At 46.0% G+C, this 15,956-nt stretch overlaps 1 protein-coding gene across 4 annotated transcripts in view; it reads right to left on the minus strand.

Moving 5' to 3' along the window:
- Positions 1 to 15,956, minus strand: part of LOC120404255 (metabotropic glutamate receptor 4-like) — a 129,478-nt gene that overhangs the window by 92,335 nt on the left and 21,187 nt on the right. The window lies entirely within an intron of this gene.

The following is a 15,956-nucleotide window of genomic DNA, read 5'->3' on the forward strand; positions in this document are numbered from 1 at the left end:
CTCTGTTTTGTAAAAAAAAGATTTAATTTTGCCTTTTTATGGAGTCTATTTCATCTGAGGCTCTTGTTAACAAGTTAAGCCTCACAGCCACTCTGGGGGCAGCTCAGGGTCATTACCCCCATTTTTCAGATGTGGAAACTGAGGCCTGGAGAAGGGCAATAACTTTCTGAAGGTCTCATCTCGCAGCAAGTCAGTGGCACAGCTGGATGCAGGTAAAGTTAAAAACACAAAGCTCAGAAACCTTTGACTCCAAACTCAACCTGATTATTGTTGATGATTTGCTGCATGCTGGTAGCATGCACAGTGCCATACAGAGGATAGGAACACAGGGGCTGCCAGACTGGATCAACTCTTGCTGTCAGTGATCTCATGTGGCAATGAGTTCCACAGGCTAACTGTGCTGCATGTAAAAAGTAGAGAAAGGCATGGTCAGAGGAAGAATGAGCAACACAGAAAATTAGAATCAGCTCTTTAAAAGCCTGTGCATCCCTTAGGCTCTTTGCTTTTGTGTCAGTGCCTGCACTGCCAGTGCTAGTAGAAGTTCAAGCTGCACATGAGTTAGGTCAATATTGGTATTCCCCTTTTGCTGGGCGTGGGGAGGGACAGACACAGGGGGATGAAGTGACTTGCCCCGGGAAACAGAGTGAGTCAGTCACAGATCCGGCATGGAACTTAAGGGCTCTTCTTCTGATTCACATTCCTGCAGACCACACCGTCCTTAGTCCTCTGCTCGAAGGCTCTTGACAAATTTACACGCACGCACACATGCTCACGCACACAATATCTGGGATATAGCAAGGATGGCAAGTCAAGCACTTGCTTAAATATACTGGGCCAGACCAGGGGCGGCTCCAGGCACCAGGACACCAAGCGCATGCCTGGGGCAGCAAGCTACAGGAGGCGGCCTGCCGGTCGCTGTGAGGGCGGCAGTCAGGTAGCCTTCAGCGGCGTGCCTGCGGGAAGGCCCCTAGTCCCGCAGCTTTGGTGGTGATTTGGCGGCAGTGACGCCGAATCTGGGTTACCAGCAGACCTCCCACAGGCATGCTGCCGAAGGCCGCCTGACTGCCGTGCTTGGGGTGGCAAAATACATAGAGCCGCCCCTGGGCCAGACTCTCAGCTGGTGTAAATCAGCACATTTCTCTTGAAATCAATGGTGCTACACTGATTTACACAGCCTGAAAGCAGCCCTGATCTTGTCATGCCCCATAATCTTGTCATGACCACTGGGGCGTGCTGAATTGGCACAAAGCAATGCCATAATATCAGTAGAAATTAGAACAGGCTGAAATTTTTCCAATGGAATGTTTTTCTGTCGGAAAACGCCAATTCATCAAACTGGGAACATTCTACGGCAACATGTCAATTTCAAGGTAATTTCATTTAGAACAAAAATCCAAATGGAGCATTTCAATCAATCCAAAATGTTCCAAATTGACCTTCTCAGAATGGATTGTTTTGAATTCTCATTTCAAAATGCTTTTTTGTTTCCAGGGTTATTGTATATTTTTTAATTTTATGTTTATATTATACCAATCACAATACCAATTACCAATTAGAGAACAAATTACAAATGACCAGTGACAATGAAAATTACTAAACTGATTAGAATACCAAATACCAAACCAATTGCCAAATTATACAATCAAATAAAAAATCAAATCAAAGGGAAAACTAATAAAAATCATATATTAAAAGGTAAAAATTGAAACATTTCAACTGAATTTTATTGGAAATGTTATGTGGCAGAAACTTTTGAAAGTTCAACTTTTCATTCTGATCCAGAACTTTATTTTCCCCCAAAATGCTGATATTTCCCCTGGCATGGAAATTCCAAGTTTCAAACAGCTCAAGTGGCAATGCTTGAATAATGCCACATGGAGTGGGAGTATTTTTTAAATTATCCCACATATCTATTTCTTTTTCTCCCTTCTGTCTCTGTTTTGGTCTTTATATTATTAATTAAAGGTCAAATCTCTATCACCAATGATCAGATGAAACCTGCTGAAAGCGACCCAAACTAATTCAAATGCATGGTGGAAGCTATGTTTTTTATCATATGATTCCTGAGTTTTCAATCATTTCAAACGGAGGTACTGCGTGAAGGAGAAGTAACAGCACAGTAAATATGGGGGGGGGTGATGAACATTTTAGACATATAGCGGCAGCTTAAGCCTTATTAATTATTTGCAGTGTGGTAGCACCTAGGGGCCCCAGTCAAGGATCAGAACTCCAGTATGCTAAGCATGGGCCTGTCTTTCTTTTCTCTTTAAAATAAATGTCAGTGAATTTGAGTGTGGGTGAAAAGCACTAAAAGCTGTACGTACAGCACCTAGCACCGTGGGGCCTTGATCTCACATGAGGCTTCTGGGTACCCCTGGAATACAAATAATACTACATCAGGTGTCAAGTTTACACCTCCTTAAGGGCAGAGCGATGTAAAGGGGCCTTGGTGTAAACCAAAATCAGGCCCTGCAGTCTTTTATTTGAAGTACAGCAGCAGAGTTAGCAATTACAGGGGAGTTCAGTCTCTTCAGCCACTCTGCTGCAGCTGCTGAAAAAGAGACCACATAGCACTAGGGCGACCAGATGTCCCGATTTTATAGGGACAGTCCTGATACTCGGGACTCTTCCTTATATAGGCACCTATTGCCACCCACCCCCTGTCCCAATTTTTCACATTTTCTACGTGGTCACCCTACATAGCACCAATTGCAGGTTTTTCTGATGTAGAAACTTGTCCCAGTAGCAAATTAGACTGAAACCTTCACTTCCCCCCACCCCAGCTTATTTCACACAGTGAGACTAGCCCCTCACTACTGATGTGGGCTGGACTCAGGTCAGCAGCCTAGAAGCAAGTGGTTCTGCAAGCCATCACTCAGATGATGAGATGCTGGGTCCCTGCTCTTAGCCTTTTCTTTGCTCCCAGGGCAGAAATAATGATTAATCCTTTCAGAGGCCGGAGGAGCCTTGGAAGAGTTGTAACTCTGAGCAGTGTCTGCAGCAGGTTAGCTTATGCCATAGAGCATCAGTGATTCCCAGCTGATCGATGGCACTTTGTACAATGTGCAAAAGGAGATGGACTCCTGGGTCAGACCATGGGCTTTGAAACGCTGGGCCCAACTTGACTTCCTTTGACTGCAGGTGTGGGCTTGTCCCAGGGCTGGCTCTGGCCAGCTGAGTCCGTGGTAGTTTGTATCTGAGCAGGTGTGTGCAGCGCCTCAAGAGAGTGTGGCTTAGGTAAAGCCATAGAATCAGCTGGCACAGAGCCCCTATGCTGGGGGGCCAAGAAGAGGGGGGGTCGCACTGGTGCAGCAGATGTCTGCTAGTGTATTACCAGTGTAACGACATCACTATACATTTCTCCCGTCTAGACAAGCCATAACAAACTAATTTAGTTGAGTGCTTGTTTTTACTTCCTGGTTCTCCATCCCTGCCTCTTCCTCGTCTTTTCATCTGTCTCGCTTTTCCCTTTGTTCCCACCTGTCTCTCGCTTCCATCTCTCCTCGCTCGCTCGCTGGTGTAAATCAGTGTCACCCTGTGGGATGGGCACGAGCTGAGGATCTGGCCCCGTCGTCCATCTCCTTTTCTTTGTTTTGTTTTCCTTTTCCGTGCTGTAGTAGCCGGGGGAGAGGCAAATTCTCTGCGGGTGTAAACAGGCACAGCAGCTCCACTGACATCAGTGGAGTTTATCCATTTACATCCGCAGAGAATTTGGCTCCTTTGGTCTCTTTTTAATCCCCCTTGCTCATTCTCTTACCCTGACATTAGCTCCATTTCTCAGGCCACCCACTTCCTGCCTATCGCCTGTAATCCCCCCCCCCCCCCCCCCCACACACACACACCTCCTCCATTCCCGCCTCGCCTCCCCTTAGCATTTGTTCTCCAGTTGCCTTCCCTCCAGTTTCCTGCAGGAGTCCCAGGCCAGTGGCTGGCCTCGTGTCCGAATGCTGAGTCACCCCTCATGACCAAGGGGTGACTCACAGAAGGGAAGTCCCTCCACCAGGGTACTTTTCAAACCGGAGCTGAGTAAAAGGGAAAGTGTCAAGGAATTTGGCCTGAAAGAATGTTTTCTTGGCGCTGGGACAAGTTCGCTGTTTGCCTGAGTTATTCCCCTTTGCCACAGTGAACTTGTGTGACTAGCAGAGACCAAAAGCCCCGGGGATGTGGGGGGAGATGAGGGGGCACTGACCCAAAACAGAGCAGCTGCAGAAATCCAGCTAGAAGCTGAATATGCTTCACAGAAACACAAGCAGCTGCTCAAATATTCCACAAGCTTTTTTCTATTGCTATTGCCAGCGGGTCTGATTCTCCACTGCTTTGCACCCAGGTGTAATTTACAAGGGGTGCAAAACCATCCCACCACCATGACTGGAGAATGCGTTTTACACCTACTTTGCACAGGTAAGAATGACTGCCCATAACGCATGGCAGGGGAGAATCAGACCAGGAAGTGCCATCAGCTGATATTTTCATTGCAAGCTCCTTAAAGCAGGAGCCTTGTTTCTCTGTTTACCTCTCCAGCACTAACAAATGTTAGGTGCTGGATAAATAAAAACGTTGCACAGCTTGTTGGAAACTGTAAAATTTAATTGCATACTTGAATGTGATGACAGATAAGGAGCTGGCTAGCGTGTGCATGTGTGTGTCTCTTTCCCTCTACTGGATGGAGTCAGAACTGCTCAACTATGTATCATAGGCCTTATACTGCCAATAGCTAATGGAGATTCTCCATCAGCACAAAGGGTAGAGGCCAGTGCTCTCAGACCAGGACTATCTGTGCGGTATCCCTGCTGCTGCAAAGTTCCCTGTGGCTGTGGCAAGCAGCACTATGAGAGACATGATGTTGTAGGCACTCATGGAATTGCTACAATATTTTTCCTGCAGCTTAGTTTTGATGCTCCATTTGCAAGAGACCACCTCTGGGCCAAGCACTGAGTCCTCAATTAATTGTCCCTTTGCATTCCTCCTTAGCAGCCATTCCCCAAGTTAATCATTTTCCTCTCTGGCCTTTTTACAACTCTTTGTTAGTATCCCTCCTGCCAGCTGGCTGGAGCTGGGGAGGATATGTTCAGTGGGAGGAGGCTGGCAGATACACTCTTGTATACAGTCTCCAAGCTCTGTCCTCCCACCCCGTATCCTCTTGCTGGAGCACTTTGCTCCCCAGAGCAGATTCAGTCTCCCCCATGCTGCCTTTGTGACTCATGCTGCTGTTAACCCCACGAGGAACCAAGGGCTCGGGTTGACAGGCCAATCTCAGTATCAGGAGTAGGAGGCCATAATGCAACTTATCAGCTCACTAGCCTCCAAGCACATGGCAGCAGCCTCAGATACAGACTCCAACGGGGGTGAACATCTTCACTGAGCCAAAGGTGAGACTCACTGTTCATGAGCCTCACCACCCTACGTCCTTACTACCCCTGCTTTGTCAGACTGGCCTGCTCCAGAGCCACGTGTTGGATAATGCACACGCAGGCACCAATATGCATGCGCACACACACACCCCAAACATACATGTGCCCACACATCATGCCTCGACATACCTGCGGGCGCATCTCAAATTTTGGGAAAGTTCAACTCCGCAATCCATCATCCGCATTTACAATGCGGAGCAGCAGGTTCATCGCGACCACCAGCCTGTGCTTTGTGGTCAAGAAGGCTGCTCAACAAAGGTTCCATGTGAGCGGGAGACAAGAGTGAATCTATCTCGGAGCAGGCCGAGAGATGGAAATATAAAGGTTGTTCCATTTTGGGGAGGAGCTTGATATTTCAAAATTTGGTTTCATTACGGTTTGGAACAAAACCCAAAATTCTCTGCAAATGGGAATGGAGCCCTGGTTCTTGGGGAGCACACCCAGCGGGCTACTGCAGAGCCCTGGATTTGAAAGCCTTGGTGCCCCTTGCCCCAGAGCATTCTGAATGCCAGGGCTGACCCACAGCTCTGCATCTGGAAGCCCTGGCATCCCTACAGCCCAGCAGGCAGGCTGCCCTGGAGATGCGCAGGCAAGCTGGCAGGTTTCTGTTGGAACTTCATCAAAATTGAACTGACTCTGCAAACTATTTCCATTTCAATGAATTGGAAAATTCCAATGAAAAATGGTTCATTAGAATGTTTCCGGTCAGCTCTACCAATAAAGCTAGAGCTCTGATACTTTCTCTGACTGGTAACCACATTTTAACAGAGGGATAATCTCACGGATGCCTCTCATCCCATTCCCAATTGTGTAACATCATTGTGAACAATACAACAATTGCTTTGGATGGAATAGTGAAGTACTGCCTGTCCCAGGCATTCAAAGATCATTAGTCAGGCCCCAAAAACCGTGAGACTGAGTTAAAAAACTTGCTTCAAAAACTAATAAAATCTGGAGTTCTTTTGAGTTGTCTTCTAGTTTCTGACCCTTCCCAGGTCATGTTCTTCTCCACAACCGCACAATCTGGAAACTTTATGAAAGATAAAAGGAAAGAAAGAAAAAAGAAAAGAAAGAGAGGCAGAATTTTTCATGTAATCCAGTGACTTTAACAAAAACACCACCTGTTGCAAGCACAGGTAACACTGTAATATCAGAAGAGTAGCTGTTTTTAATGGAATTTTGCAGCTGGAAGAAAAGGGGAGGGGCCAGCCAGCACCTTGTGACCAATCAGCTCTCTGCAGACCACCACATGCACCCTGGACCAAGGTTTGAGAAATGCTGGTGCAAATGAACAAGGGGACAGCATCCAGAGGAAGCATTTCTGCAGCTCAGCTATGAGATCACAGCTATACCTGTTTCTCTTATTAGTACTGCTAACAACAGAGCGGATAGAAATTGATTTTAAAAAACAATAAATAAAAATCAGATTTTTTTAAAATTTAAATAAAATACATTTTTCTTTTTTTAAAATACACCTGCTTAAAATTAAGTTTGCCAACCTATGGGAAGGCCTAAATTTACTGTACTCTCTTAGAATGATCTAAATAAATAAATGCTGCATCAATGAGCACACCTCAATATTTAACAAGTTAAAGCATGCTACTTTTTAAATTATACACAGAATCAGGGGAAAACATCTTTAACTTTTGAGGTCAACTCGAGCTGTATGAATATGTCACAATGTCATGTGCTGCATTAACTATCGCTGTGATTTTCAGTCTTCACAATGGAGCAAAGGCTGGCATTTAGATTTATTCAAATGTAAGTACTTTCAGTTTCTGGTGGGCTGAAAAACTTTTGCCTTAATTACTCTGGCTTTCAGTTTAACTAGCAGGTGGAGGGAGAAAACTTTCTTCCTTTGGACTAGTTGAATGGAAAAAGCAGGAAAGCTTGTTTTCCTCTTCCAGTCTATGAATAAAAACCAGGTGGGAGAGGATGAGATCTACTAATTCTAAAAACCTGAAGGACATGGAGCCAGGTTTTCAAAGGACTTTAGTCATCTAAAGCTATAGAGAGGTGCCATTTTCAGAAGCACATAAGCAAATTAGATTTCAGTGGAGATAGGCACCTAACCTGGTAGCCACTTTTGAAAATTACACCAGGCATCTATCTGCATCTTTAAGCATCTAAATACTTTTGAAATTCTAACCCTTGGGGAACAGAAGCAATCCGTCCATTCACCAGCTGCAATTAATACTTCCTTTGTTTAATAAATGAGTTTTAAATGTAAAACATGTTCTGATAAACTTACTTTTTTCTCCTCATGTATCCAGTACATAACAGGTAGTTTTATTTAACTAATTAAAAACAACGTTGCACATTCCCACTGAAATCTCATTTCCATCCATATACTGCTTGACACAAATCCCAAGTAAAAAATCATCATACAGAATGCATCATTCACTATTTTCTAACATCATAAAAAAATAAGAATTTGTCCACACACGTTAAACTATATAAATTCTTAAATAAATGTATACAGATATAGCGTTTGCTCCTGCTTAGCAAAAAGTAGTCCCAAATTTAGTCCAAAGTTAATTGCAAATCAGCATATATCTAGATATACTTGGTCCTGCTTAAATGCAGGGGATTGGACTAAATTACCTCCCAAAGTACTTTTCAGCCCTACATGTCTATGATTCTATGTTTTAGTGATCATACCAACCAATCAGAATGAACATTTCCCTAGGAAAATAAAAAGCGCAATGTAAAATGAGATTAAAATCAACTATTTAAATCAAGGGTTTCTGCTTGCTGAGTTAAATCATAATTTAAACGGCTAATTTAAATCAATCCACCCTGACTAACAATGAGATTTATGGAGCATTTTCATCTGAAGGTTTCATAACACTTCATAGATTAGACATGCAGAACTCACTTAATATCTGAAATGCAGATGCCTCTTGGATGGAAAAAAATGCACAGGAGCAATTGAGTGGGAGAAAAGAGAAGTTGTGTTGTGGGCAGAAGGGTGAGGACGGATTTGGGGAAACAAAGGCTCAGGAGTAGGCAAGGTCCAGGGACAAAGAGAGTGGAAGGGGCAAAAGAGATGGTGTGGGCGGGACCCAGGGTACAGAGTGGGCGGGGCATAGGGATTTTTAAAACGAACTATCACTTAGTTGCTCCGAGAAATATCAAGTGATACCTTCAGCATGAACAGATTTCTTTATTTTATTTAAAGAGATGGACCCCAGCTACACAATTTAGATCAGAACCTGGACTCAAACTTCCCCTGCATCCTAGCCTGCTGCATTTAGTATTTTGGTTCAGCCTATTATGGGGATTCGAGCTCTGGGATGTTTGGATACAAAATTTCAGATCAAACCAGACTCATCTCTAAATCTTTTACTTTTAAATCCTGGGTACATCGACGCTGAGATTTCAGGGAGAGGAAGACAGTGGCAGCTAAACTGTACAAGCTGGGCTGGGCCTTTTCCTAGCATCCCCTGCCCCTTCCCCACCCCACCCCCACCCCCACCCCCACCCCCACATGCTTCAGAAATGTTTCTTTCCTCCTCCTCCAGGAAAACCGCAGCTCAGCGAACTGGCAGGTGTTAAGTAGCAAAGTGCAGCTCTTGGGTAAACAAGCATGGAGGCCAGCCGCCGCAGCTCCCAGCAGAATAGACACCCCAGACCCTGGGGGTGGAGGGCAGGGATTTTTATGGGTTAGTACCTAGCGTGTTTGAGCACGCATGGGAGGAGGAGGAGATAGACAAACACTCGTAGGTGCGGCAAGGTAAATAGATTGTCTCTGGATTCCCACTGCCAACTCCCTTTTAGGCCTGGCTGTACAATTCAGGCCCATCTTATGCGTCAGAAATTATTTCCAGCACCCCTGTCCCTTCCCACTGACCCTGTGCCCCATTGGTACAATTATGGTCGGATTTGCAGGGCACTTCTTGCTCCCATTCAAGTCAACTGGAGTTGCAATTGTTCAACACTCCTGGAAGCCCAGGTCCTTCGAGCCCTGGTGATTTAATCATGTGCATTACGGCACTGCCTAAGGGCCAACCAAGAATGGGGCCCCATTGTGCCAGGCGCTGTGCATACACAGAGTAGTAGACAGTCTCTGCCCCGAAGAGGGGTGAAGCTGGGATGCTACATCTTCTGGGCCTGAACGCAATTCTATTTCCCAAGGAGGCAAATCCATTGGACAGCCTCCGTGAGCCAAATTCCCCCACAGTGTAATGCAGCGTTGCCACCTCTTGGGATTCTATGGTAACTCTTTTGCTATTTGGCGAGTCTCTTAAAGACCCCAGCTCCTGGAGTCATGGGATTAAGTAATTTTTTTTTTAAAAGTACATTCCTCACCCTTGTATTTTGGTGGCAAAGTCTGAAAACGTGAATGCTAAAGGTTCAGAAACCAGCAGGCACATAAAAAGAACCAACTTTTAAAATAAATCAAAAATACTCTTGATTTTGAAGCCAATCGGATGATTTTTAGGGGGGCCTGACTAGCTATTTTTGAATGCTTAGTGTTGGCAATATTGTAACTGACACTGATGGAGTCATGCCAGCAGAGAACTTGGCCCAGCGATACCAAGCCAGAGTTCCAACAGAGCTCAGGAAAGGATTTTCAAATGCTGAGTAGCACCCAGAGTCGGGGTCAGAATTTCTGAAGTCCCACATGCTGAGCTCTTTTTCACAATCGTGTCTCCCATGTGGGAAAATTCTGGCTAACCTGGGGAGGCTCAGACAATATAAATGCTTCCTGAGCAAGGCAGACTATGGGGTACAAAGCAGAAACGGGGTATCAGTCCCACCAGGCTCAGCTTCTCCCAAAGCTTGGGCCCAACTCATCCCTGCTGCAGAACAGCTGAGGGCCAGGAGATGGCTGGGGAAGTGACACAGAAGTATTCTGTAAGCAGACAGTACGTTTGTAAGTATAAAATTCCCACATTCCTCTTGAATCAAATTCCCACCTGCAATGCCACTGCACAGGGCTTAGTTGCAACCATAGCTTATCCAAGAAACAAGCAACCGGGGATAGCTGTGTCATCATCAGGGCTCATCAGCAGGACCCAGGAGCAGCTTTAGCTGGTAGAAAGAGAATAGATACAAAACAGGACTCATAATTCCTCACCAGAGCAGCTCCACCTCTGGGAGTGCTAGTGTAGACAGGGCACAGGGGCGTCACCTAACTTAGTGGTTAAAAGACGGAGCCCTGTCTACACTACAGCCTCCACCACCGATAGAGTTGCACCGCTGAGGGATTGTGGGTCCCATTTCTACCTGTGTAGAAGCAACCTCAATGCATGCAGAGGGAGGGATGGCCCAATTGACTGTCAGCCCCTCAGACATGTCTATCTGTCTCTCCTGAGTCCCCCAGTGACACAGCTATTTCCGGTAAAAACCCCAGCAGTGCCAACAGAAGAGTCATTCAGGGAAGGGGCTGGTGGGCTCTGCCAGCATAGCTCTACGGGCAAAGCATTTATAGTGTAGACGAGGCCTCTGACTGTTCCAAAGTCCTGGCCACAGATTTTGAAGGGATGTTCCCCAGGACACCACAGAAAACCCAGGCTAGTCTCACTGGGGCGAGCTTAAGGGAAGAGCTGATGAGCCAGTCACAACTATTATAGGTACCACTGGCTGTAAGAGGTGAGCTAGTGTGCGCTATAGGGCCGGGGTGGGTACACTGTAGCAGGGAGGTGCATGCGCTGACGCGCTCTCATTCAAATACACCTTAGATTGTAGCGCTGAAGAACCCTTCCTCCCACCTCTATCTTAACAGTCCAAGGTGAGACTCCCACATGCTCTTCTGATACATCCCCCGTAGTCAGCACACAAAAGCTCACAGAGAAACACATGACTCACCTGCCTGTCGGGATATCTAGGCTCATCAGCAAGGATACGGTAGAGAGCTGCACTCTAGCTCAGTGGCTCTCAACCTTTCCAGACTACTGTACCCCTTTCAGGAGTTTGATTTGTCTTGCACACCCCCCAAGTTTCATCTCACTTAAAAACCACTGGCTTACAAAGTCAGACATCAAAATACAAAAAAGTGTCACACAGTCACAGGACACTGTTACTGAAAAATGGCTGATTTTCTCATTTTTACCATATAATTATAAAACAAATAATTTGGATTATAAATATTGTACTTACATTTCAGTGTACAGTATATAGGGCAGTATAAACTCATTGTCTGTATGAAAGTTTCATTTGTACTGACTTTGCTAGTACTTTTTATGTAGCCTGTTGTAAAACTAGGCAAATATCTAGATGAGTTCCCCCCTGGAAGACCTTGGCATACCCCCAGGGGTATGTGTACCACTGCTCGAGAACCACTGCAAGCTAGCTGGCTCAGCACGGGAATCACTGAGAGAGGTTCTCTGCCCTATGTTGTGCAGCAGGTCAGATCCCAGTGGTCCCTTCTGTCCTTAAGATCTATATAAACAGGACAAAACAACGATTCAAGCGACGCAACATAGGGCAGCAAATTGCCTAACAACAATGCAGGGAGTACGGCGTTACTGTTATTTACCTGAGTAGTCCTGACAAAGCACTTGGAGCTGTACAAGACGCAAAGATAAAAACAATCCTTGCCCCGATGAACTTACATTCTGAGAGAGGCGGTGAGCCCGATCCTGCCCCTATGTTAAGGGCACAATGCCAGCTCACTCCCTCCCTGGGGAAGGGCACATCAGCAGGCATCCCTGCACCCCCGAAATCCCTAGCGGCTTGAAGGGCTCCTTTCTACAGTGCTTTGAGATCCTTAGATGAAAGGTTCCATTTATTATATTACTATCATTTATATTCCAGCAGCGCACAGAGACCTCGGCCAAGATCAGGGCTGCATCATGCAGGCATTTAACAGTTAAGCACGTGCCAGGGCCGGCTCCAGGCACCAGCTTATCAAGCAGGTGCTTGGGGCGGCAACTCGGGAGTGGGGTGGCACTTTCAGGGATTCGGCAGAGGGTCCCTCACTCCTGCTCGGAGCGAAGGACCTCCCGCTGAATTGCCGCAGATCACGATCGCGGCTTTTTTTTTTTTTTTTTTTTTGGCTGCTTGGGGCGGCAAAACCCCTGAAGCCGGCCCTGGCACATGCTGATGCATTTTGCTGGATTGAAGTTGTAGTGTCCATGAAGCCTGGACGAGGTGGTCATTTCCCGGAAGCGGCATGGGAGAGGTTGATTCAGGTACCTGTAATAGTTCTGACTGTGCCTCTGTGGTTTTCACACAGTGGCACTTGTCCAGCCTCCAAAATGATATTGACAAGTGACTATGTTTTTCCACCGGTGCTAGCTTTCTGAATCAGCCTGGCAGCAGCTGGTTCAATCAATGACACTGTTACAGCAAGCGTGCCTTGTACATGGTAGCATGGCTGAGATCCGGTCTAATTCAAGGTGCAGAATAAGGTTGTTCTAGGTAAACAAAGAACAACATTATATGTGTCTCCATCATAAACACCAGATTCGCTGTGGTTGGCTGGACCCGCCACATAAACATTAACAAACGTTGAACACATCCTGTGTGACCAATATTGGTCAGCCAAGCTTTTCCATGAACACTGGGACGCCAAACCAGCACGTACATTTCAATCATGTTTTCTCTTCCAGAGATGGACATTCTGAAAACACATCAAAGGCCTTAAGCAAGACCTGGATAAAGTGATTCATTAGTTCACATCTGCTTTGTAACTATGCTGACTGACACCAGCTGAGCATCTGGCCTGGAGAACATTACCACCTGAGGAGCTAATTATTTATTATAGCTGAGAAAGCACATACCTGAACTGCAACAGCAGAGGAGGTAATGAATGTCGTTTCTCAGTTAGTTAGTTAGTGACCTTGTGGAATGATTGCTACCCTGGGAAATCAGGAAGGCTGGGTTCTAATCATGACACTGACCTGGAAAATTGCTCTCTGTGCCTCAGTTTCCCCATGCGACAATGATGACAATGATGCTGCCCCACCTTTGTGATTTATGGCTAAAAGCCACTATGCCATGAAGGATTATTAATCCTGATTGTAAATGCAACTTATTATTAAGAACATAGACACATTGGGGATAATGCTACTACTGACCTCCCTTGTAAAGCATTGGGAGATCTAGGGATGAAAATAAGGGCATGAGAACTAGGTAGCATTAATTATTATTGTTATTATTATTGCATTCCTTTAAGGAAGGCTGGCCTTGGGGTTAAGTCACTGGCCTAGCACTCAGGAAACCTGCGTCCAATTCCCATCTCTACTGAATACTCCCTGTACGACCTGGGGAGAATCATTTCATCTCTCTGGCTCAGTACAGTCCTTCTGGGCTTGGCCGTCCTCTCTAAGTCTCCTGCCCCGGGTCCCCTCCGTTGCCTGCATTCCTGGACAAGCTCACTGTTCCCTTCAGGAGCTGAGCTCACTCCTGGGATCCTTTCTGAGTCTAATTACATCCAGTCCCTGGCACTGCTTCTCAGACTAACAGACGGCCGACATCCAGAGCCCCTCTCAGGGCTACAGGGTCTGTCTGCCCTAAAACGGAGCGGTGGAGAGGAGGCTAGTCACTGCCTTGATCTGGCTAGAAGGTTCCCTACCAGCCAGGGCCGGTGCTACCATTAAGGCAAACTAGGCGGTTGCCTAGGATGCCAAGATTTGGGAGCACCAAAAAGCGGTGCCCCCAATTTTTTTTTACAGTGGTTCCTCCCTGAGCGCTCGGTTGCTGCTCCACTTCTCCCGCCTCCCAGGCTTGCAGCACCAATCAGCTGTTTGGCGCCTCAGGGCAGGGGGAGGAGCTGCCACGGGGGTGGGGTGCCTCAGGGCGGAGCGGGGGGCGGGGAGCTGCCGCAGGGCTGGGGAGGAGGCGCAAGGTGGAAGTTTCGCCTAGAGCGCGAAACTTCCTTGCACAGGCCCTGCTACCAGCCTCTCTTCTTGCGCAAATTCCCCCCTAATAATCTGTGGCCTGCTTCACCCTTTTAAGCTTGTCTTCTCCAGCTGCAGCATGCTCCACAGGTGCACCTAAATGGGATGCTTGCTTGGCTTGGTGTAGAATATTTGGTCAGTCATTCTGCTCTGACATTAAGATTATATATATTATATATATAAACAGTAAACAATGAATTCGCACAACTGTGGCCCTTCTGGGTAATTTTGGCTGCTAATTTGGCTCTGAAGCACTGAGGTCTGAGGAGCACTGCTGTAGGTGTTACTGTAATATACATAATAACAGCACCTTGCTCCTCAAAGAATTTAAAACCAAGATTCTTCAAAATCCCAAATTGTCAAACTCGGGGGCCTAAAGTTAGGCACCTATTTAAGCACCGAATAACAGATTTAGATGCATAACTTAAGGCGCCCACATTCAACAGTTTTGGCCATTGTATATATAGATCACCTCATAGACTCATAGACTTTAAGGTCAGAAGGGACCATTATGATCATCTAGTCTGACCTCTGCACAATGCAAGCCACAGAATCTCACCCACCCACACAGCTTCACACAACAAAACTATAGGAATAACGTATGAATTCATAGCACCACACTGCTAAAATCTGTAAACTATGCAGGTAAAAATTCTGATGTACAGAAGAGATTATTTTGCTAGAGGAAAAAAATTAATCTTTAATACAAGAAATCGTGTTATGGCTTCCTGGTATTTACAATACAGTTTTAAATCCACATATTTAAATGTTCAGTACTAACTCAATTTTTTACCTAGGATCTTAATTCTAAAGCATTTATCATCCTCTCTTAAAACAGCATTAGCTCACTCACTATCTAAACTCAACGTCCTCTGGAGTGAAACACAGCAGCTCTCTAACAGCACAAAGCTACAACAGCTTAGTGGGGAGAGAGAGCAAAGGAGAATACCGTATCCAGAAACTGCAGGGAAGATTTAACCAGGTTATCACGCCTAACTCCTGCAGAAAGTGCTAAGGAGTCTGTATTGGCTAGAGCTGGACTGAAAATTTCACTCAAATTTGGATGAAAAACAAAGGGAATTTGGTGAAAATGCTTTGGAATTTTTGTTTCCCAGCCAATTCTGCGTTTTAACAGCTAGAGCCAAGCAGCAGCGTAACAGCTCCTACCTCCCTCGCGAGGCGCTGACTCAGAGGGAATATCCAAGAAGGGATCTAGCCAAACCCTGCTGAGTTTGGAAGCCCTACCAGGTCTGAAGTCTATGTTAGCGTGGCTCTCTGTCTGCCACAGTCAGCTTGACTCTCCTCTTATTGCTTCACTGGCTTGGCATCCTTCCAGATGGCATCTCCAAATCAAGCAGAAATGGAATTCGACGGATTTTGCCATTCCTGAAAGAACATGGTGGTGGGTTCCATGCAGCGTTCCCACCCCTTGGGCATGACATCTCTCCAACTCACAAGCACACGTGTTAGCTCTTTGCTGAACGCATTCAGTCTGGGTAGCTGCATCCTCCACCTCACACTTTCCCAGCAGCAGGTGGTGTGACAGCACACAGGAGGCAAGGGTCCCAGCTGTTCACTTTCAAACAAAGCATCCACTTTTGTTGGCGGTTTCCTTCATTTTTATCAATAATGAATTCCTCCTGATAGCAAAACTCTAAGCATTTCCGTAGCTGCATTTAGCACAGGTTGACGTGCC

Source organism: Mauremys reevesii, linkage group 4 (assembly GCF_016161935.1).
Source record: "Mauremys reevesii isolate NIE-2019 linkage group 4, ASM1616193v1, whole genome shotgun sequence".
NCBI classification, from domain to species: domain Eukaryota; kingdom Metazoa; phylum Chordata; order Testudines; family Geoemydidae; genus Mauremys; species Mauremys reevesii.